The following is a 24,569-nucleotide window of genomic DNA, read 5'->3' as shown; positions in this document are numbered from 1 at the left end:
TATTAACCCCTTGTCAGATGTACAGTTTGCAAATATTTCCTCCCATTCTATAGGTAGTTTCTTCACTCTGTTGTTTCTATTGCTGTGCAGAAGCATTTTGGTTTGATGTGATCCCATTGGTCTATTTTTTCTTTTGTTGTCTGTGTTTGGGGTTATATCCAAAACATTGTCCAGGCCAATATAATTGAACATTTATTTCTCCCATATTTTCTTCTACTAGTTTCATAGTTTAAGTTCTCACCTTTAAATCTTTAATCCATTTTGAGTTTATTTTTATATGGTGAAAGATAAGGGTTTAATTTTACCCACTGCATGTGGATATCCAGTTTTCCCAATGCCATTTAATGGAGAGATTGTCATTGCCCCTATTTCCTGTTCTTGGCACCTTTGTTAAAATAAGTTGCCTGAAAATGTGTGAATTTATTTCTGGGCTTTCTATTTTATTACATATTCTGAAAATGTGTCTGGTTTGTGTGCTAGTACCATGCTGCTTTGGTTACTATAGCTTGGTATAGTATAGCTTTTCAAGTCAGGCAGTATGATACCTGCAACTTTGTTCTTTTTGTTCAAGATTTCCTTGGCTAGTCAGGGTTTTTTCTATTTCCATAAAAATTTTAGGATTATTTTTCTATTTCTTTGAAGAATGTCATTGGTATTTTGATAGGGATTATGTTTAATCTCTAGATAACTTTGGGTAGTATGGACATTTTAACAATATCAATTCTTCCAATCTATGAACACAGGATATTTTTCCATTTACTTGTGTCTTCTTTAATTTCTTTCACAAGGTTTTATAGTTTTCAGTGTATACAGCTTTCATTGGCTTGGTTAAATTTATCCCTAAGTATTTTGTTTTTTTGCCAGCTACCTGTATTGTAAATGGGATTTTCTTGATTTTTTTTCTTTTTTGGACAGTTTGCTGTTAATGCATAGAATGCTACTGACTTTTCTGTGTTAGTTTGTATGCTCAAATTTTACTGAATGCTCTAAAAGTTTTTAAATTTTATTTTTTGGTAGTCTTTAGGGTTTTCTATATAAAAGATCATGTCATCTGCAAACAGGGACAATTAAATTTCTTCCTTTCATGTTTACTTTTATTTCTTTCTCTTGCCTAATTGCTCTGGCTAGGACTATCAGTACTCCATTACATTATAACAGCTATTTTAGACAATTCCTCTTTTAAAGAAGTGATATCCAAAGTGTTTCACAATTATAAACATCTAGGATATGGACATTTGTTTGGCACATTGGAAGAGGCCTCTGTTGGCCTGAGGCAACAGGCCCAGGGGCTTTGGAGGTATGGCAAGGTGAAAGATGGTTATTTTGTAGCACAATATTTGGGAAATTCTGCTTGTATATCTTGAGGGAAAAGAGAAAGGAAAGCAGCACTTGCTTATCTTTTATACGTCTGGCACGATACTTAAACAAGGCTCTTATCTTGCATCACCATCTGTTAAGCATCCTTGAGTGTGTATTAATTCCCCTGTTTTAAAGACAGTCGGTCAGCAGCGTCTGTGGCTCACTGGGTAGGACGAAGGCCCCATATACTGAAGGTGGCAGATTTGAACATGGCCCCGGCCAAACTGCAACAAAAAAATAGCCAGGCATTGTGGTGAGCACCTGTAGTCCCAGCTACTCAGGAGGCTGAGGCAAGAGAATTACCTAAGCCCAAGAGCTAGAGGTTGCTGTGAGCTGTGATACCATAGCACTCTACCAAGACTCTGTCTCTACAAAAATAAAATAAAATAAAAAATAAAGAGAGACAGTCAGATTTAGATAAAACCTCTTCCAACGGTAGTCAGGAGTTAGAATTTGAACTGATGTTTCTGTCTTCCAAGTCTAACTTTTTTTTTATTATAACCTCAAATTGTAACTAATACATATCTCAAAGACTAAAAATATTCAAGAATTCAAATCACACACCTTCTGCTGAGTGCATCTTGGCTTCAGCTGTAGTGTCTAAATGCGCTAAACACAACATCCTTTGTGGTAGCCAGGCTCCCAGCCGACTCTCAGTGACTCTGCCTCCTGGTATCTATGCCCTCATATATAATATTCTTTCGCCCACATTGTAGCAGGATTGGTCTGTATGGCCAGCAAAATACAGAAATGATAGTATGTGACTTTAAAAGCTAGGTTGCTCACTCCAGGGGAAATCAGTTCCCACGTGCTGAGTGCACATGAGCAGCCCCATACAGAGGCCCACATGGTAAGAAATTACCAACAGTCTTGAGAATAATCCACATTGGAAGTGGTTCTGACAGTCCCAGTCAAATCTTGAGATGACTACAGTCCCCATTTGACACCTGATTGAACCTCATGAAACTTTCTAAGTTAGAGTCCCCCAGTTAATCAGCTTCCACTACCCAATCTGCAGAAACTATGAGGTAATGCATAGTTGTTGTTTTAGCTACAAACTGTTGTAGTAATCTGTTATACATCTATCTATATATACATATATATATATAGAGAGAGAGAGAGAGTATAGGTACCTACCATACAGAAAAAAAAACCCAAATCAGTAGACATTTGAATCTATTGTGATCCATGTTGATATAGACCAGGTGTCCTCAAACTATGGCCCATGGGCCATATGTGCCCGCCGAGGACATTTATCCGGCCCACCTGGTGTTTTTGCCACCCGCTGCCTGTCCTGCTTAGCAGCCAACTCATCCCAGGGCCCGCAGTCTGGCCCTCCAACAGTCTGAGGGACAGTGAACTGGCCCCCTGTTTAAAAAGTTTGAGGACCTGGATATAGACCATAGCCACTTGACGGAGAAAAGCAAGATTTTTATTACATTTTTCAAACATTATTTTTACATTATTTATTAAAGACTAATACTGAAAATAGAACAAAAATAGCAGGTCAAAGTCATTTCAACTACAAAGTGAAGAAAAGTATCCTTCCGAATTTGATGTTTGAGCTAGACTGAGAAATGCAGTATCTACCCAGTGTGCAGAAGCAGTGATCTGATGAATTGAGCTCAGTGCTGTTGCCAGACTCTGATGTGCATGTCAGATCACAAACTACTTGCACAGGAGGATGATGAAGCCCATGTTTGTTCATCCATGTATCAAATAGAAAACAAGGACCATCTGTTAATTGCTGCCAGGACACCTGGAGAGAGAGTAAATAAATGGAACTGAATTTTTCTCTGTTCAAGGTAGGTAGGTAGATTCTTTTCTTTTTTCACTTTTTCTTTTCTTAGTGGGTAGGAGGATGTCTCCTCTTCTCCTTCCCAGAAAAGAAGCCTAAAATTAGGTCTGAAAAAAGTTCATTTAAATATGATAATATTCTGATTATCCATATAAAATATTTCCAAGACAGTAATTAAAAATTAAGAGGATATATGGCAAATAGATTATTACTATATGCTAAATAAGTTTCCAGTATGTTTTACATATGGAAAATGTTATCACAGCACATTCATTTGGACTTTATTACTGCCAAGTATTTTATAATTATTTTTATTTACAACCCATCAAAACAAAGTATAATAGGTTAATACTCAGACAATTTCTAAATGAGAAAACCCAGACAGGTGAGATTAAGTGCATAAGTGGTTTTTGAAAGCATAAGGGTTAAACCCAGGTAGTATTATCTAGCTCTGGGCACTTGTCTTTACCGTGGCAAGTCTCAAAATAGGAGTGGAGAACTACTGGTAAAGAAGAACGCTTAAAAGTAACCTTTCCCCTTATCCTTACTGCCAAATATCTGGTATTCTTAAGCTCTTTCCAGCCTGTTCTAAATCTTTTTAAGGAACACTGTTATCCATCCTTACAGCCTACCTCCCAGCATTCTTCAATCCCGTCCTACCCGTCATTAACCTAAGTGACGCTAACCAAGCATGGGCCTCCAGCACACTGGACACAGATTCATTGCCCCTGTTTTGTCATTCTTTCGTGTACTACAGGAGCAGTTTCTCTGGGTTTACTGAACAGTTGTAGGGCTGGAGCAAGAACACAAATGGAGGCCTGTATTTAAAAGATATAAATCGGGCTAAAATATGTCCTATCATCTTGACAAGTAACTTCTCAAGCAAAAAAAAATTATTTTTAATATGTGTAAGGTTATGGGTTTTATATGTCTACTGTAAGAAAAATAACAAAGACTACTACAAATTAGTAATTATGTTGTTATAATCAAGATTCTCACATAATTTGATAAGTAGTAACAGAAAATGCCAAATCAGACCATCTTTCTCGGGTCAAAGTTATCACATGGTTATATTAGTCACATTTCAAGGAACAGCTCTGCTTAGACAATAGCAGCTCAAAGTGTTACTAAAACTTTTAAAGCAAAACTCAGTTCAGGTGTGAACAATAATTTCACTCACCATTCTCAAATATTTAACAAGTTTGCATATGATAAATTATTATCCCCCAAAATATTACAAAGTATTTTAAATTCATCATATAAGTTGCTATCATCTGTGATTTCCACAATTGTAACTTTTTTTTCCAAATATTTTCAATTCTGGAATATTGTACAAAATTTAAAACAACAGAATATTTTTCGACTTGTTAAAATTTTTTTTGGTTGAGAATATACCTTTATCTCTACTGGGAAAGTAGACTTTATGAAAACTAATCTGGGGAACATTTTGATACACGACTCTTTTTCTTCATAGTCATATGGACATTTTTATTTCTTAATTTTAATTTTCTTATACTTTTCCCAACTGTCACTTTTGCTACATATTACATATTCACTTTCATCTTATTTGTAAAAATCATCTTTAAATTTTAAGGGTTTTAAATACTTTTAAAACTCTTTAAATACTTTTTAAAAACTCTTAAACTTTTAATATGGCCAAATTTAGCTCTGTTTATTTCTAAGCTTTTGCTAATATTATTAATAGAAAACAAATATGTGAATATATTCAAAATTAATTTCGTTTTCTGCCAAAACCCACAAGTTACTATTTGAATTTTTTTTCTGCTGCTTCACTTAACTGCTACCATACATTTTGAATTTTGTTTAAATTTAATTGCTTTAATGGCATTTGATCAGCATTCCCAGTATATATCCAAGAATATTCTTAGATCAAATTTTACATTTTTCTCAAAATGTTCCACATTTGGACAGATCCTGAAAATATTACATATATTATTTAAACTATTGCAAAAACTGTCAACAAACCAGCAGTATTGAAGCTGTGCCTCTTAATAACCAACTCAACCTCTGTACCATAAACGGCATGTACTTCTAGACTTTTCACCAAAATTCTGGCTTGTTCACATCTGTCATTAACAACCATGCTAGTCTTAGTATCATAGTCTAACCCTAAACAATCTTTTAAATCACAGTTCAAAATAGAAGTTGTTTTTTCTTTTCTTTTCTTTTTACCGGGGGTATAGAGTCTTGCTCTGTCATTCCTGGAGTGCAATGACATCATCATAGCTCACTGCAACCTCCACTCCTGAGCTCAGGTGATCCTGCATCTCAGCCTCCCAAGTAGCTGGGACTCCAGGCACCCACCTAATGACATCACACTCACCTAATTTTTTCTATTAGCTGGTCTCAAACTCCTGACCTCAAGTCAGGTCACCATCTCAGCCTCCTAGGAATACAGGAGTGAGCCTCTGAGTCTCACCTAAAGTTGGTTTTTTAATTCTTCCCTTAACTAAAAACCTGTATTTAAACATTTCACAACGGTTATGAAACAAATGATATATTCATTAATTTCAACTTCCTTATTTTTCTCTCCTAGTGGTTCAAAATAAATACAAATAAATGATATTTATTTAGCGAGATTTCTGTTTCTGGGACAATCTAGTAGAACTCAGTAATTTTTGCTTTTTAATATTTTAGGGATGATTTCTTATCTCATCTTCTTATTTCTTATATAATAATTTAATTTGAACATTTCTTACCAGAGAATCATCTGTTTCATGATTTTCTACCCATCTGAAGTTTTCGGTCATTCTTTTATCAAATTTCAAAATTATTTCTACAAATCCTCAATATTATCCATTAAGTTATGTAAATACTATACTATTGTACCGTGAAAGACATCATTAAGCCTGGTTGAATATTAAAGATACAACATTATTCTTTAAAGAACATTGTACCATACAATTTTTGTCAATTATACCTGAATAAAGCTAAAAAATAATATTATGCCCATACACTAGTTTTATATTTACTTTTATTTATTGAATATTATCAATTGTTTGTTATATTTTACCCTTTTTCAGTTATAGTAATTACATCTGCACTTGTTTGTGTGTAAAGAACATTTTGTAATATTTTAATTGAGAATTCAAGTGTTTTACTGGCTGATGACTATATTAAAGATTGGTTATGAGACACCAAAATACTTTCTAAATGGAGAATATAAAAGCCAGCTTCTATGATATCCTATTTGAAAGAATATGGAATAAGGTGAAATTTTAAAATTACTGCCATGTTCATGAAATGGAAAATTGTAATCATTGATATGAATTGAAATGTGTTTTACTGGCAATATTCTCAGCCTGTCTGAAGGACGTGATGGCTCCATTCCCATGACCCTCATCTGGTCCAGGGCTCTGGAGGATTTCTTCCCCACTTTGCAGATCAAGGGAAGATCTTCCCCATTCACTGCTCCATCTTCTGATAGGCAGGTGAGAGTTGCTTTTGTTGTTTCTGGGTTATGAAGTTGATATAAAATTGATTTTCTTTTTCATTCTCATTGTTTTAATTAGTAATGATATCTTCATTTAATGAAGAACATAAAGTGAAGATTTTTTTGACTGAGCTATTTAACTTGTGTATTTCATAAGAATAATGTTCTTGTTAATTTACATTATTTTCATCAGTTAAATCTTCATTAAATAAGAAGATCGTGGTTTCTTGTTTGCAAAATTCAGGGGTCATGCTCACCAGAAATCTGCTCACTTACATTATTTCCAGTATGTTAATTTTTTTTTTTTTTTGAAACAGAGTCTCTACCCTTGGTAGAGTTCTGTGGTATCACAGCTCACAGCAACCTCAAACTCTTGGGCTTAAGCGATTCTCTTGCCTCAACCTGCCTAGTAGCTGGGACTGCAGGCACCCACCACAATGCCTAGCTTTTTTTGTTGTTGTTGTTGATGCAGTTGTCATTGTTTAGCAAGCCTGGGCTGGGTTTGAACCCGCCAGCTTCAGTGTATGTGGTGGGGGCCCTACCCACTGAACTATGGGCACCGCTCCCAATATGTTAATTTTAATTTGAATACACCCTCTCTTTGAAAATTTCCTATTTTTTTCTTCTCAGCATTTTGTTTTAAATTTCAGAATATTACAGGACTATCAATGTTTTTGGTTACATGGATCAGTTCTACAAACTTGAGCATCCATTGTGCAAGTGAGGTAGTTTTCCAGCCATCCCTCTTCCTGTTTCCCCTTGATTTCTACTGAGTGTGCTCATTGGTTAGTTCCAATTTAATAGCAAAAACATGTGGTGTTTGTTTTTCCATTTTTTAGATACTTTTCTTAGAAGAATGGTGTCTAGTTCCATCTAAATTATTGCAAAAGGTATTGATTAATCATTTTTCATGGCTGAGGAGTACTCCATAGTATACATATACTATGTTTTGTTAATCCACTCATGAATTAATAGACACTATTATTCATACTGTTTTCCATGGATACTGATTTTAGTCCTCCTAACAGTATGTAAGCATTCCTTTCTCTCTGCATCCACACTAGCATCTTGCTTTTAATATAAGCAATTCTAACAGGGGAGAGGTGACAATCTCATTGCAGTTTTAATTTCCCTGATGATTAATGACATTGAGGATCTTTTAATGTTTATTGGCCATTTGTCTATCATGAAAGGAAAGCTACCTTTCATGTCTTTTGAGCACTTTTTAATGAGGTCCTTTGCTTTTTCCTTGATGATCTGCCTGAGTTCTTGGTAGATTCGGTTAGTAACCTTTTATCAGATGTATAGCTTGTCAAAATTCTCAGCTGGGCATTGTGGCAGGTGCCTATAGTCCCAGCTACTCAGAAGGCTGAGGCAAGAGAATAGCCTAAGCCCAGGAGTTGGAGGTTGCTGTGAGCTGTGACAACACAGCACTCTACCCAGGGTGGTAAAGTGAGACTCTGTCTCTTAAAAAAAAAAAAAAAAATTCTGCCATTCTATAAGTTGCCTGTTTGGTCTGTTGATTATTTCCTTAGCTCTGCAGAAGCTTTTTAATTTAATCAAGTACTATTTATTTATTTTTGTTGTTGCTGTGATTACCATTGGAGTCTTCTTCATAAATTCTTTGCTTTTGCCTAGGCCAATTTCTAGAAGAGATTTTCCAACATTTTCTTCTAGAATTCTTATGGCTTCTGAGATCAACTATCAAGTTCTCCACTTGTATCATAATTCTCTATTTCTTCACTGGTCCTCATTTTAACTATCTAAAAAGTAAAATGTAGCTGTATAAAGGGCCTAAAACTTGAACGTATTTTAATCAAAACTGTAAATAAATTTAAAATGCAAAAAATAAAATCTTTTCATGTATTGCTATTTTCTTCGATATTATATAAAATTTCTAAAATTAATGGGCAAAATATTAACTATAATGAATATCAAATCATAAAGGAAAATTAAATAATGCTAAAATTTAGCTTTTAAAAATGTAATTAACCTATTAAAATTTTTATAAGAATGATACATTTTTCACATCTTGAATTCAGTATCTTTCAAGCTGCTTATATTAAGAATTAGCATCTTTTTCTTTTTTTGTAGAGATGGACTCTGTCTCAAAAAAAAAATAGTATCCTACTTTAGGCATATGACATCTAGATGTAGCTGTGTACAAATTTAAAAGTAATATGAATTATTCAATATTACAAAATATTCTCAGCCACCATACATAATAATTGCAAATATTGAGAATATCTGGAATAATTCCAGAACCATGAATTGGTTTATATGAAGAGAAGCAAGAATACAGATGCTCTGCCCTAATTGGAAATGAAACTTTATCATGCAAATACTTATTCCCTTCATACTGAGAAATAAAGGCTTTGAAGGTTAATTAATCTATCTTTTCTCTCCCTTAAGTGCTCCTGCAAGTCCAGACCTCCCTGGACCCTGAAGCATCTCCTTTTCTCAAGTTGGAGGCAGCATAACACACAATACTTCCTGGCATATAGATGCAACTGGCTTTTATTTCTAGGAGGCAGGTTGGAAGAGTGGAACAGAATTTCCCCCGGGCCTAATGGGTGTCAGTCGATGAGTGCTTATGCTTTCGAGTGATTTCTTTATGTGCTGTGTATATTTGGGATTTGGAGCCCTGGGAAGCACAGGCCTACCGCTCTTTCTCGCAGACCTCACGAGTCTGAGTTCCCCTCTCCTGGTTCTGAGTCCACCACATCCGTCCACACCACAATCACGGAACCATCATGGCCCAGTTTAAGGTCCCACTGATTAATTTATTCTCTCAGCCAGTCTGTGATTTATTTAGAACTTAAACTGGAAAAGTTCTTTAGACTCTTGCTTGTGATAAAACATACTGGTGAGGAAAGGCGAAGCCCCGCTAGCGAGGACGGCAGTCGGGCTCCCGCGCATGCGCACGCACTGCCCAGAACACCACGCGGTGCTCTTAGATCTTGGCCCAGACGTAAGTTCAGAGAAAAGACTTCCTTGGCAGACCCAATTTGTTCAAATTCTCTTTGTATATGTTCTTTAGCATCTTGTTCTAGTTAATGGAGCAATAATTTTCCTTTATTTCTGCAGTGTAGAGAGGGATGGACAGGAGGACCACATCTGTGTTTTAGCTCATGAACTTAGCCCATCTTTTGCAGACAGAATACACAAAATTTTAAAAATGATTTAACAGACCCTGCTATGAACTGAATATTTATGTCCACCTAAAATTTATATATCAGAACGTCCTCTTTCATGTGGTGGTATTAGGAGGTGGGGGCCACTGGGAAACAATTAGGTCATTGGGATGAAACCCTCCTATCCTAAATGGTCTTAGTGGTTTATTAATAGGAAGAAACATGAGCATTTTGGCAGGCTGACGCCGGGGGACTGCTTGAGACCATAGTTTGAGACCAGCCTGGGCAACATAGCAAGACCTTATCTCTACAAAAAATTTTTAAAACTTAGCCACATGTGGTGGCACATGCCTGTTGTCCCAGCTACTTCTGAGGCAGAAGTAGGAGAATCACTTGCATCCAAGAGTTCAAGGTTACAGTGAGCTGTGATCATGCTACTGGTACCTACTGCATGAGGATAAGGAATGACGGCCATCTGTAAACCAGAAAGTGGGCCCTCCCCAAATACAGGATCTGAGGATCTGCTGGCACCTTGATCTTGAACTTCTGAGCCTCCAGAACTATTTTATATTTTTATATATATGAGGTCAGTTCAAAGAAATAAGGGAAAGCATCACATTAATTACATTTGAAGTCAAATAATCAAGCACTGATATATTGGCTTACTTGGAAGTCATACCAAGTGAGACTTGGGAGCAGAAAAGTTTGTTAATGTGTTGGAAATAAATCAAAAATATGACCTAGGACAGGACATTTAACTACACCAGAAAGCCTGACCACCATTTGGAACCAATGAGATTAGCCTGGCAAAAAAAGTACACCATCAAGTTCTGAGAAAGGGAGCCCTGGACACTCCGATTCTGTAGGCTTAGACACAGAGGAGGAAAAATACCTACTCACATGAACATGAGGTCGGAATTGCTCTACAATATCTACTCCACACAAAATAGCATTAATCTGTTGTTATAAAAGTAATATGTTGGAAGTAGAAAATCTAAATCATGTTTTTATTAGGTCACACGATAGAAGTAGAGGTCCTAATAACAGTCTATTATCTTGCTTCTAGCTGTTAAAAAACATACCTCAACAGTTTTATCTGCTATAAAAAATAGCAGATGTTTCTGCTAAGATCCTGCGTAAATTCTCTTTGAAGCAAACGAAGCACTTTTCTCTGTGGTTTCCAGGACTCCTTCCTTGGTCACCTGACTCTGACACAATATGGATAACTTGAAATTCTTTTCTATAAAATAATAAAGTAAACTTTGCTTAGTATTCTAGCAAAAGAACAAACAGGTAGAAACTGCTAAAAAGTCACTTGGGACAAATGCTGGTCAATCTCTCTGTAGTATTTCAGCCATGTCAACTTGGGGATTACGGTTTTATAAACATTTTGCCTCCATTAGATCATAATAGCTCTCTGGTTTTGTTAGCATTTGAATTTCTTGGCTGTAATTACTCTGAAATAAAGGGAAAGCCTGTGTTTATTTTGTAACTATGCCAAGAGGTCATTATAGGTTGCATTTTTTATTGGTTAGGTTTTATTAGGAAGAGATAAGGAAAGTAATTTCCACAGGATTTTATTAACTATCCAAGCTTCTGGAGGTAAAGTTGGAAACAAAATTTCATCTGCTTATCATGTTGTCTAAAGAAATTCTAGTCCTCTTATTAAACTGGGCTGTTACACAAAATAGGATTGCAAGCTTGTCTCACAACATTGCTATGTCCTTAAATTTTTCCATGACCCATATTTTGGATTATAACTAAAATACTTTTAAATAGTGAATAATTTTATGCTTTTCTGGATTTATGCTTGTCCACATCTTTCCATTACTGTTCCTATTTTGTGTCCCATTTCACAGGTTTTTAGCATAAAGTAGCCATAAAAGGAAAACATGTTTCAAAGGTTTTGAAAGTAAGAGAGGTTTGGAAACCTCAAAGCCAATCTCCAACTAACTTTGAACCTGTCTGCTGTTTTGATAGTATCAATTTAGAGCTAAAGATTATTATAAATTTGAGCCAAGGTGAGAGAGAAGGACAAAATAGCTTTTCTATATGACATTTCAAATTAAAACTTTATTTAAGCCATTCTTAGCAAAATGAAGCCAGAGGCATCATTTTCACCAAAAACTAATGCCCTTCACCCTGACCCCACAAGAACTAAGTGTCAAAAGCCACCAAAAAAATCATCTAGATATTGACCTTTTCAAGAAATTTCCAGAAGCGTTTGAACCTTCAGTTCCTAGTATATCTGCAGCACAACTTTCCCCTTGTGACCACCATGGCTGCACGAGCACTGGGGAAGTGGTGCTGGGGATGTTTGGAGGGAAGCATAAGAGATGATATCTGTTCTGAGCATAAGAGATGATATCTGTTCCCCAGCCATCCTTAGGAAGACTGGGATACATCTGAAAAACTTCCAGGGACTGTCATCCTCCCAGCATGGTTACCACACGGAGGCCCGGTGAGGGTTCGTTCATCCAACACTAATCTAGGTGTTGCTGTGAAGGTATTCTATAAACACAGTTAACATCTACAATCAGCTTACTTTAAATAAAGCCGATTACCCTTAATAATGCAAACGGACTCATCTAATCAGTGAAGGCCTTGAGAGCAAAGTACTGAGGGTTCCTGGAGGAGGAATTCTACCTGAAGACTGAAACATCAGCGCCTACCTAAGTCTCCAGCCTGCTTGCCTGACTTCCCTACAGATTCTAGATTTGCCTGTCCTCACAGTTGCCTGGGTCTGTTCTTAAAATGAACCTCTTTGTTCATGTACACACACACTTGCTCTGTCCCATGGAGAGCCCTGACTGACACAGAGCCTTCCTCCAGTCCTGCTGCTTCGTCACCAGTCTGTGCCTTGTGAATCAAGAGGACTCATGAATAGACAAGTCTGTTCATGTTCTAAGAACTATGCTCAATACTTGGGAGAATTCCTGGAGAAAACCAGAACATTGTTTCCCCCCAACGTTTGGCTGTGCACACACTGGGGACAACTGCACTGGTTACTTTTACCATACTTTTTTTGTTTTGCCTTCTTTTACTTAGTTGTACAGCATTTGCACTAGAGGCAAGATCTCAAAATTCTGCCTTGTTTTTTTGGCAAATGTTTATGGTATAAATTACTTTTTGTCATATGAACTCATAATCCTTAACAATATGACTGACACTTTGATATTTGCACACTTCATTTGCACACTTCAATAGTGTTTAAGGATAGATGTGCAGCTGTCCCTTGGCATCTGAGGGGATTAGTTGTAGGACGGCCATGGACACCAAAATCTACAGAGCCAATATCCTTGATATAAAATGGGCATCATGTTTTGCATATAAACCTAGCCACATCCTCCTTTGCATTTTAAATTATCTCTATTTTATAATATCTAATACAATATAAGTGCTATATAAATACTGTTGCACTGTATCTTTATTCTCCTAAAGAAAAGGCAAAAATGCTCATTCATGTTCTGCTCATCAGATGCAATCACCATTCTTTATTCCTGAATATTTTTATCTTCCCTTGGTAAAACATCGGGATTTGGAATCCAGTGATAAGGAAGGCTGGCTGTATTTTATAGAATGATATGTAATTACAGCATTCAAGTTAATTAAAAACAAGTAATTCTTTTGAGATGAGGACAAATTTCCTAGAAAATTTTGCACTAATTTCAAAAATTAACTGAACTGTGAAAATGGAAAAAGCTAATCAACAAGGATCTTATAAATAATACTAGCTCGAAACGATTCAGCAGTGGGGCTGTTTGGGCACAAAGCCTATTTACTCCTCATGGCTTTTAGAGCCCTCGATACTAAGAAGTATCTATAATTTTTTTAAATTATTCTTTTCTGTGAAAAAGTTCTATCATGTCAGCTAATTTTCAACAATTTAGGAACTTCAGAAAGCCCACAGTATACTGATAAACCTCCCTCACTAGAGTTTCTAATGATTCTTAGATGAACAACATCACATTACTTCTCTGTACTATATTGAATTTTGCAAATTCTAGATTTGTAATAGTTTATAGAAAGAAACAAGGGGAAAACACTAGATTCTAACAAAGTAGAAAATAAAGTTCTGATTCAATTAAAATTTAAAAGACAATTTTATTATTTTTTTAAATTTAGTCCAACAAGGTTTAAGAAATGACAAATTTTAAAAGTAAGCTTATGACTAAACTTAGAATCATTTAGAGTGACTGAATTAAATATCTCTCTGTTGAAAACAGAATGGGAAACAAATGTATTATAGTAAAGGTCGCAGGCCCAGGGGATCAAACCATTTACAGCCTTGTTAACTTTTGAGATGTGCTGTAAATCTGTGGCTTATTTTTATTCACATTTGTTCTGCTCTGCTCCCAGAGCTCTAGTAAAAAAGAGGATATCCCTTATTTTGAGTCAAAAAAAAAATCATATCAATTCTGAGCTGGGAGGGAGTACATCACAGTAGGTGCAGGCCTGGGCCCTGCCACTTTCCAGGGGAGTGACTTTGCCAAATGAACACTCTCAGTCTCGGTTTCTTCATATGTAAAATGGAGACAGTAATATCTTACTCACTGAGTTACTGAAACACCAAATAAAGATGTAGACATATATACTTTTAAATAATTAACTATATATACACCTGCATCAATATTTTTTCAAAAAGCATTTAGCACAGCCCTTGGCAAGAGGCAAATGCTAAGAAATGGTAGACATTGTCCTCACCTTTAGAGCTTAGAATTGTCCCTACTTAGAAGCATTAAAGTTCTAAGTAAACTTATCTTACTCAATACATCTTAAAGCTCTATGACATTTGAAATGTCTATGTTCATTCTCCCTGTGAAACATAAAAGCTTCTCTTATGGGAAGGAGAGCCAGCCCTCCCAGGGTCCTTAGGAATCAGGAGTCCTGGGGCTCTAAACCCGGAAGCACATGGGTTGTTTTTCCCCTTCAGAGTGTTGCTGCTGTGGTGATTCCATTCCAATGGTTTCTGTCACTTTGCCACTCAAGATACAAATTCCAAGAGAGAGCAGCCAAGTGATCTAAACTGGGTGAGTGGAAATAGGATCCCTTTATCCAGTCTTACCCTTGCTTTGCTCCCGATAGCGAGTCTGATGGCTGTTGGAGAAGGAGAAATGAATGCCAATGAGAAAACAAATGCCAGACAAGGACAGAAGTATTGCCTTTTATTGTTTTCCAGAAATCATTTGCCCTGATACTCACCATATTCACATGTGTTAAATAGATGAGGGTCAGAAACTAGCAGTATGTTATTTCTTTAATGCCCCCAGTACATACAACACATGATCAAGGATAGCAGAGAACCTGGGATTCTGGGTAACTGCGACACTCTGGAATAAGCTAACATCACCTAGAAGTGGTCACTGTAGCAGCCCGTATAGCTTATGGCAAGGAGGAATGAGAGTTATAAGGAATACCTGGATAGCTCAGGAATGGAACACCCTGGTGATAAGGGATGGGGAGGGATTTGGCTCTCCTAACAACATGAGAGTTCCCAAGAAGAGAGCATCGGTGATTAGCAGTCTGTACACCCGTGGGGTTAAAAGCCTCTAGAATATGTCTCTGAGGCTGGAGGAGAAGGCAGTCGGGGGTGCACATTCTATCATGGACCCACTCACTCAGACTCTGTCGCTTCTCCTGCGTACAGAACGCCTGCACAGCGTCTCTCTCTACTAAAGACTGCTAAGATGTATTCTTACTAAGACTGCTTTACTCCCTCAAATACTGTCTTTCTCTCTCTCTGCCTTCTGCTAAAGCAAATAGCACTCAGGCCAGGCACCTAAGAGCAATCGTTTCCAAGCAAGGTAACGATTAGTGGTCTGCCTCCTCAACCCAGATGGGCCGGGGCCGGAGACCTGGCCAGTCCTGGGCCCCAACAGGTAATGACAAATTTCCATTTCCACTTTTACATTAGGAGTGCATTGGGGTAATCTGCTCTTCTCCCCCATCGCCCCTTTCTACCTTCCTTTGCAACCCTGGCTTCTGAAAATGCCAGGAATGGTGGCAATATCTTCCTGACCCAACTTTGGGTTTGAATGAGCTTGCCAGGCAGGGAGCAAGGGCAGGAACCTCCACGAGCACCCCTCAGCTTGTTCGTTTACACTAAAGTGTACAAATCATGCAGCTCCACTTACACTTCTTTTGGTAGATGGCAAAATCGATGAGATACTAACACTGTCCTATTTAGACTTAGCCTCTCAACTACAGTGAAGTGGAAATTTTGTAAATAATAGCCAAGATTCTATGAGATTCTTGCTTTTTAAAAAAATGTGAGTAGGCTACTCCAAGATATTATAGGAACATATACTTACCTATTGGTTACTTACTTCAGGCTAATTTCTTTTAAGTTATATACAATTCTAACAAAACTAGTTTAACATCTCCCAAATTTGCAACAGACTAGTATACCAGAAAGTATACCAGAAAGTCAATGGGATTAGAAAGAAGATTTTTCAACAATACACTGACACCAGCACAGAACAGAGAACAAAACTGCCATGAAAATGCACCAAAAAACTCAAAAACACCACAGCACCTGTGCTGCGCAAGGCAAGGCAGGATCTCCTTAACTGTAACAGTAACCACTTAAACTCTTAAACTCTCCAAGGTAGAAAAGGATGTGATACATTTTTAAAAGATGCACAAGAAAAATAATTCTTTAAAAAGGCTGTAAGGCAAACTTTGGGAGCTTTAAAAATATATAATATCTTAGCATCCACATTTCTGGTTAAAAATGCTAATAATAGCAATAATAGTAGCCAACATTGATGGAGCATTGGTCATGTGCTAAATGCCTTAACAGGGTAATCTTATTTAGTCCTCCCACCAAGCTTCACATGGGTACTATTATCTATCTATCTATCTATCTATCTACTTTTTTGAGACAGGGTCTCACTCAGCCACCCTTGGTAGAATGCCATGGTATCACAGCTTACAGCAACTTCAAACTCTTGAGCTCAAGCGATTCTCTTGCCTCAGCCTCCCAAGTAGCTGGGACTACAGGCACCTGCCAGCTAGTTTTACTATTTTGCTCTTGCTCAGGCTGATCTTAAACTCCTAGGCCTCCCAGAGTGCTGGGATTACAGGTGTGAGCTGCTGCATAGATACTGTTATTATCCCCATTTTGTAGATAAAGAGACTAAGATAGGTTCAGTATTTGTTCAAGGTCACTGTATTACTAAGGATAGGTAAGATTACATCAGCAAATGCCCCAGAATCTCAGTGGTGTGAGACAGCAGTTTTATCCCTCATTCATGCTGCATGTCACTGTGGCATGACTGGAGCTCTGTTCTTCACAGCTCCCACTCAGAGATGCAAAGTGACAGGATAGGGCCTCTGCTGTGTGCACTGAGGCTGGAGGCAATGCACAGGAGAGGAAGGTAAAGACAGGGACGTGAACTCTGACTCCTCCTACAAGTCACCTGGGCACAACCTACTTCAAGAAGGAAGAGAAGTACAAATGTGCCATGTACCCAGAGATCAGCATCTCAGTGAGCAGCCCTGAGGACTACCACAATCACGTTAACAGAGGGAGGGAGGCAGGATTCAAACTCAGGCATCCTAGACACAGTGTCAGGGAGCATTACAGAGGCCTTCGAGTTTCACGCCCTGAGGAGAGAGGCGGGGGAAGACAGAAGTGGGCCACATATTTTTGGATAGTTCTCTTCTACTTGCAAAAGTGTTCTTTAACAGGCTTGCTAAAATGCTGAGAATATAGGGAATTCTGATTTTCAAGGCAACTTTGTTCTTTGTACAAATCATTGGATTAGCAGATACATGTGTTACTATCACTGGTGGGAGCAACGCAGAACACTAATTATTTGTTTATTATATGGAGGTCAAATACCCTTTCGCATTGTCTAGGGCTAAGATAAACGGAGCCCCTTTACAAAAAAGATTTGTCTTTAGAATAACTGAAGTGCTCTATAACTTCGTATGCTCAGTAGTAATGATCACTGACACCCCTGCCACTATATCTGTGCTTACTTAACCTAAACAAGCCTCCTTGTCAAGCAATTTGTTCTTGGGAGTAAACAGATGAAGTTTGTTGTTTTGATAGTATGCATCAGTCCTTACTGGTTTGAAACAGTTTGTAATGCACATTTTCCTTGATAGCCTGTTTTAGGAAAAGTTGAACACGTTCAACTTTATGCTTTTCAGATTTGTAAATGTGTGTTGAATGTTTACATATCTTCTGCATGACTCCAATGTAGGGAAGTATTCCCTTCCAAAATTCTTGCAGAAGAAAAGAACGTTTAGCAAGGGGATTGAGAACATAGATAACTACTTTTTCTACAAGGCAAAGTAAAAAAGTAACATAGTCAATACTGGTAGTTAAATTATCTGGAATGAATTTAAATGATCATTTGGGCTTTTATACTGGTGTCAAGATTTTTCAAAACAAGACATATACGGTTTTACTTTTTCTATTAAATAAATGTGAATTATAAAAGCATTAATATAAATTTTTGTAATTGTTATAAGAAAATGAGGAAATATTTTCAAATTGTATATAAAACCAGCACATTGTACCCCATGATTCCATTAATGTACACAGCTATGATTTAATAAAAAATAAATAAATAAAAAATAAATAAATTTTTAAGAACAACAAAAATTTAAATTCTAGATTTACTTTAGATTATAACTGATATCATTACTAAGGGCCTGCTGTTTTTATGTCTTGTTTTCTTAGTACTTACAATAGCAACAAACATATGGATATTTTTCTGGTGCCCAAAATGACATTTTATTGATTCTTGATAATAATGTCAAGTATAATGCAACCATCAATTATTTAATTTGATTTTTAACATCAGCCATAACCACAGAACCTGTAAATTGGACTGGAATTATTATGACTGAAAATGGCTAAGTTACAGGACAATCTGAGGAGGACCTCTTACCCGTAAGTAAACCTTTACCTGAGGGTTTACTACATGTTTCCCCGAAAATAAGACACTGTCTTATATTTATTTTTTCTCAAGAAGACACACTAGGGCTTATTTTCAGGGGATGTTATCCTCTCCACGCCAAAATGCATGGTGAGGCTATGCATAGCCATGCCCATCACTAGGTCTTATTATCAGAGTAGGACTTATATTTAACAAATGCATAGACATCTCTCTAGGGCTTATTTTTGGGTAGGTCTTATTTTCGGGAAAACACAGTATGAGCCTAATTGATGAGATTAGATAATGTTAAAGTAAATCTTAGAAATAAAATACAAATAAAGCAAAGCAGAAAAGTATTGTTGTTCAGGGCTTATCCCTTAACCAACCCTAGGATCTGCTCTTTGATAACATTTTGACCTTGGAATTGGGGTTTATCTATAGTAAATCATATGTTCCTCCCATTCCAACTATAAGGAAATTGAAAAGTTTTTATTTTTACTTATTTATTTATTTGAGACAGAGTCTCACTATGTTGCTCTTGATAGAGTGCTGTGGTGTCATAGCTCATAGCAACCTCAAACTCTTGGGCTTAAGCAATTCTCCTGCCTCAGCCTCCCAAGTATCTGGGACTACAGGCACCCACCACAACACCCGGGTATTTTTTGTTGCAGTTGTCGTTGTTTAGCTGGCCAGGGCCAGGTTCAAAAGTGCCACCCTCAGCATATGTGGCTGGGCCATAACAACTGTGCTACAGGCACCGAGCTGAAATTGAAAAGTTTTAAATTTTACTTCTCAATATTTGTTTAAAGTTCAGCCCTGGAAGGACTGTACATCAGATAATAGCCAACCAAATCACAGCCTGATGCTCTGGAAATATGTCATCTTTTTCTTATTACCTAGGATAATTCCTAATAATTGACAGGGACAGCAACATTGACTAAAGTTCTAAACTTGTAAAAGCATTTAAGTTAAATTAAAAGAGAAAGATGCAAGAAAAGTTAGGAAAGATGACAATGGCCCCATATTTGAGAAAGTACAAAAGCAGGCAGGTACGATAGGGATCACTGTGACAACAGAGCCCTATGTCCTGTTCCCATGTGCGGTAGAGAAAGGGAGATAAACAGAACCTGGTGACCTCTTCAAAATGCTTATCAGGTTGAGGGTACACAATATTAAAACGAACAGTCTAAGGAAGAGGATGATAAGTATAATGCATGATTCAGAGACCTGAGCACAGAGGTCTGGACTAAGTTCTAGTTTCTGATTTGCTACATACAGAGAAGGAGTATAGCATTCAGGTCCATGAGAGTTTTGGACTTAGGCACATGTTATCAGTCAGGGTTCAATCAGAGAAAGAGAAGCAGTGGGAGATCTACATTAGGAGAGTTACTGCTGGGAACTGGCTTCTCTAATTGTGGGCCTGGTGAAGCAAGCATGAAATCCTTAGGACGGGCCATTATGAAGGAAGTTGACTCTCAGACCAATGAAGCTACGGTCCACAGGCAGTTTCCTCTTGAGGGACACTCTTGCTCTGTTCTGCCTTTCAGTTGTTTACATCAAGCCACACAGATTATCTAGGATAATCTCCCTTACCTCCACCCAACTGACTGGGGACTTTAATCACACCTACAAAATACCTCATGGCAATACCTAGACGAGCGTCTGACTGAGCCCTGCAGTGGAGACTGCAGGTAGCCAAGCAGAGGCAGCAAGCAGACACCACCAGAAACTGGACCAGGAGCCAACACTACCGCGTCCTACCCAGATGGACATCCGGAAGTTTCTGAATTTCTCCAAGTCCTTACTTTCTCATCTGTGAAATGAGGAATGTCAAGAGTAACTTATCATGAAGATTCAAGTGTGTCTAGCAACGGGCTTGCATATAGTAAATACTCAGCAAACAACAGCCATCATTACATCATCCTCCTTGCTATCTTGGTGAGTTTAGGCAATCAGTCCCCTTGTCTGAGCTTCAATTTCCTCATCTGCAAAATCAGCCTATTAATACTTACAAATCACAGGAGTGATGTTAGTATTAAATTAACATATATTAAAGATACATGTTTTTTTTTTGAGACAGGTCTCTCCTGGTCTCAAGCAATCCTCTTGCCTCAGCATAATGAGCAGCTGGGACTACAGGCACATACCACCATGCCTGGCTAATTTTTTTATTTTTTGTGGAGATAGAGGTCTCACTATGTTGCCCAAGCTAATCTTGAACTCCTGGCCTCTAGCAATCCTTCCGTCTTGGTCTATCAAAGTGCTAGGATTACAGGCATGAACCACCAGATGAGTTAGTCACTAGTAAATTATAGATACTTACATATATTTTCTAAAACACATTTTTTTTTTGAAATTTTATTTAGGAGAACAAAGAGAAGGTCTAGAACACTTCCAAAGAGAGCTAGAAGGGGGTCCCCTTCCATGAAGGAGCAGAGGTGAGAGGGGCCTATAAAACACACTTTAGAAAACATATTTTCTTAACATTCAACCTGCAATTATAATCACAGAATTTTAAAAGTGAGTCCAGTAAAAATTCTCTCATGTCCTATAGGCACATATAACTTCCATTTATATACACACATATGCATACACATATGCACATGTATATAAAATAGAATTTATGGAATTTTTTATAAAAGCTATTTTAATATAGGACATGTTGACAGAATAAGAGATTATACTAATATTAGTTTAATTATACTTTTATTTTAAAAATAATTTTAGAGCAGTTATAGCTTAGCTATCTTAGCTGGGAGTAAGTCTACATGAGTTAACATCCTAGTTCCATTTGTCTCTGAGTGAACTGAGGGAAGTTACTTAGTTTCCTACTATATACATCCCCCCATATTTAAATGAAGGTTATAACAGTATCTACTTTATAGGGTGTTGTAAGGATTTAAAAAGCTTATAACCTGTAAAGCGCAAAGAACCTCCCAGCGTACAAGTGTCAGATCTCTGGAAAGATCATTTCATGTCCTCCTGGAAAATCATCTGGATGGTTTCCTATGTAAATATTACATTCTTTCTCCAGGTTAAGGAGAAAGTCTGTTAGGTATTTATAAATTAAATTTCCTTTGTTCCCCATTGAAGGATAATTTGGCAGTATCAAAATTTCATTAGCATACATCATTTTTCTCTCCTGGGAATTTGTCCTATAGATACACTGGCATATACCTGTATACAGTCATGAGCCCATGATGACATTCCAGTACACTGCACAGACTACGGTGTTCCTTTAAGATTGTGACAGCTGAGAAAGGCCTCGCTCCCAGTGATGGTGCAGCTGGCGTGACGCTGTAACGTGGTACGTGTTTGTGGTGCCGCCGGGGTAAACAGACCAGCCGTTCTGCTCGTCACAGAGAAGCCCAGCACCTACACTTAGGAACAAGAAACTGTGCTGCTACTTTGTGTATTAACTCTACTGTACTTTTATTATTTTTTTATATCAAATAACTACTTTTCTTTTTTTTTTTAAGTTAACTGTTAAACAGCCTCAGGCACATCCTTCAGGACGTATTCCAGAAGAAAGCCCTGTTACTGCAGGGATTCTAACTCATGTAGACTTACTCCCAGCTAAGACAGCTAAGCCATTACTTTTCTAAAATTATTTTTAAAATAAAAGTATAATTAAACTAATGTTAGTGTAACATCTTATTCTGTCAACATGTCCTATATTAAAATAGGTTTTATAAAAAATTCTATTTTAATAAAATATATAATTTTCTATTATAAATAAATTCTATTTTATATACATGTATATATTTGTACATATGTACACATGTATATGTGTGTATATAAATGGAAGTTACTTGTGCCTATAGGACACCAGAGAATTTCTACTGGACCCACTTTTTTTTTTTTTTACTCTTCTACACATAGCAGTTTATTTTTTTTATTAAATGATAGCTGTATACATTAATGCAAACATGGGGTACAGTGTAGTGTTTTCATATACAATTTGAAATACTTTCATCAAGCTGGTTCACATAGATTTCATGTCATTTGCTTAGTCATTGTGTCAAAACATTTATAGTCTAGTTCTAGAAAAGTTCACTTGTACCCTTGTTAGACAGACCATATAGGTGATCTTTCTGGTCACCCTCCCACCACCCAGCCGCCCTTCTCCCCTCCCCTTCTCCACCCCCTCACCATATGCTTGGCTAGAATTAAGTTGTAGCTTTCATTTGAGAGCTATAAATTAGTTTCATAAAAGGGCTGTGTACATTGAATACTTTTTCTTCCATTCCTGTGATACTTTGCTAAGAAGAACATTTTCCAGTTCCATCCATGTAAACATGGACCCACTTTTAATGACAGCTCCCTACGTGTCATGCCCCTGAAGACCTTCAGTGGGACAAGACGTACAGATGTCAGAGAGTGATATTCATGATCCTGACCCTGTGTAGTCCGAGGCTAATGTGTGTGTATATATCTTAGTTTTTAACAACAAAGTGAAAAATTAAAAAAATAAAAATTTTTACAAGTAGAAAAAAGCTTATAGAACACGATATTAAATTCCTTGTACACCTATACAGCCATGTGTTTGTGTTTTAACCAGGGTGCTATTACAAAAGAGCTAAAAAGTTTTTTAAAAAATGTATAATTCTAGGAAGTGAAAAAGTTACAGTAAATTCCAGTTAATTTATAATTGAAGAAAATATCTATTTTCATAAATGTAATGTAGCCTGAGCACACGGTATTTATAACGTCTACAGCAGTTCCCAGTCACACCCTGTGGGCCCTCACGTGCACTCCCCACTCACTCACTGACTCACCAAGAGCAACTTCCAGTCCTACACACTCCATTCATGGCAAGTGCCCTATATAGGTGCACTATTTTTTGGTCTTTCACACTGTATTTGTACTTTCTCTTTTCTATCTTGAGACACATAAATACTGACCATTGTATTACAGCTGGCTGCAGGATTCAGTCCAGTAACAGCCTACACAGGTTTGTAGCCTGGCAGCAGGAGGCTGTACAACATGGCCCGGGTGTGCAGTAGGCTGTACTACTGTCTCATCTAGGTTTGTGTAAGGGCACACTATGGTGTTCACACAACAATTACCTACTGACACATTTTGCAGAACAACATTGGTTGCACAACACATGTCTGTGTATAATTGTACTGCAGCAACTGTGTTCCAGTGACCATCAACAGAGGACTTTATTCTCTATTACTATTGTATATGATGGAGTACTATGTAGCTATGAAAAGGAACTAAGGAACCTTTCTATAAACTGATATGTAACTATGTCCAAGATATATTAAATGAAAACATCGAATAAAAATGCACAAAAGAATAGGATGGGGGGTGCTTGCTTCGGCAGCACATATACTAAAATTGGAACGATACAGAGAAGATTAGCATGGCCCCTGCGCTTGGATGACACGCAAATTCGTGAAGCGTTCCATATTTAAAAAAAAAAAAAAAAAAAAGAATAGGATGGGGGCTAGATACTGTATTCACTGCACATTTTCATCATTACGTATGTATGTTTGCATCTATATAAACTCTAGAAGAATACAAAGGGAGCCAAGCTTGTGGCGCTGCAACATTGGATGGGTGGCTTAAAGCAAAACATACCTTGCTATATTTTTATTTTTAAATCAAGAGAATGTGCTTCCTATTTTAAAAACACATTTGAGAAGAAATTATTCAACAGTGCCTATTGTATCAGTTAGTTGTTACAAAAATGCTGTTACAAACCATACCAAGATTTAATAATTGTTTATTCATAAAGACCTATAGGTCAGCTGAAACTCAGCTGTTTCAAGCTGGACTTAGTTGACAGGTTCTGTTTCAAGCTTCAGTGCTAGGATAGCTCTGCTTCTCAGATCTGTAGTCCTGCTCCTATGTCTCTCACTCTCCCTGGGCAGCAGAAGCAGGCACAAGATAGCTAATGGAAGCATGCAAGGCCTCATAAG

At 37.2% G+C, this 24,569-nt stretch overlaps 1 non-coding gene across 1 annotated transcript; it reads left to right on the top strand.

The window, feature by feature from the left end:
• Positions 1-23,955: 23,955 nt before the first annotated feature.
• Positions 23,956-24,062, top strand: LOC111723958. Its single transcript, XR_002772359.1, has one exon. It is a non-coding gene; the product is annotated as a U6 spliceosomal RNA (small nuclear RNA).
• The last annotated feature ends 507 nt before the right edge of the window (positions 24,063-24,569 follow it).

This window comes from Otolemur garnettii, unplaced genomic scaffold, assembly GCF_000181295.1.
Source record: "Otolemur garnettii isolate 467f Iridium unplaced genomic scaffold, OtoGar3 scaffold00017, whole genome shotgun sequence".
Lineage (NCBI taxonomy): Eukaryota > Metazoa > Chordata > Mammalia > Primates > Galagidae > Otolemur > Otolemur garnettii.
This window is presented reverse-complemented; position numbering and strand designations above follow the sequence as displayed.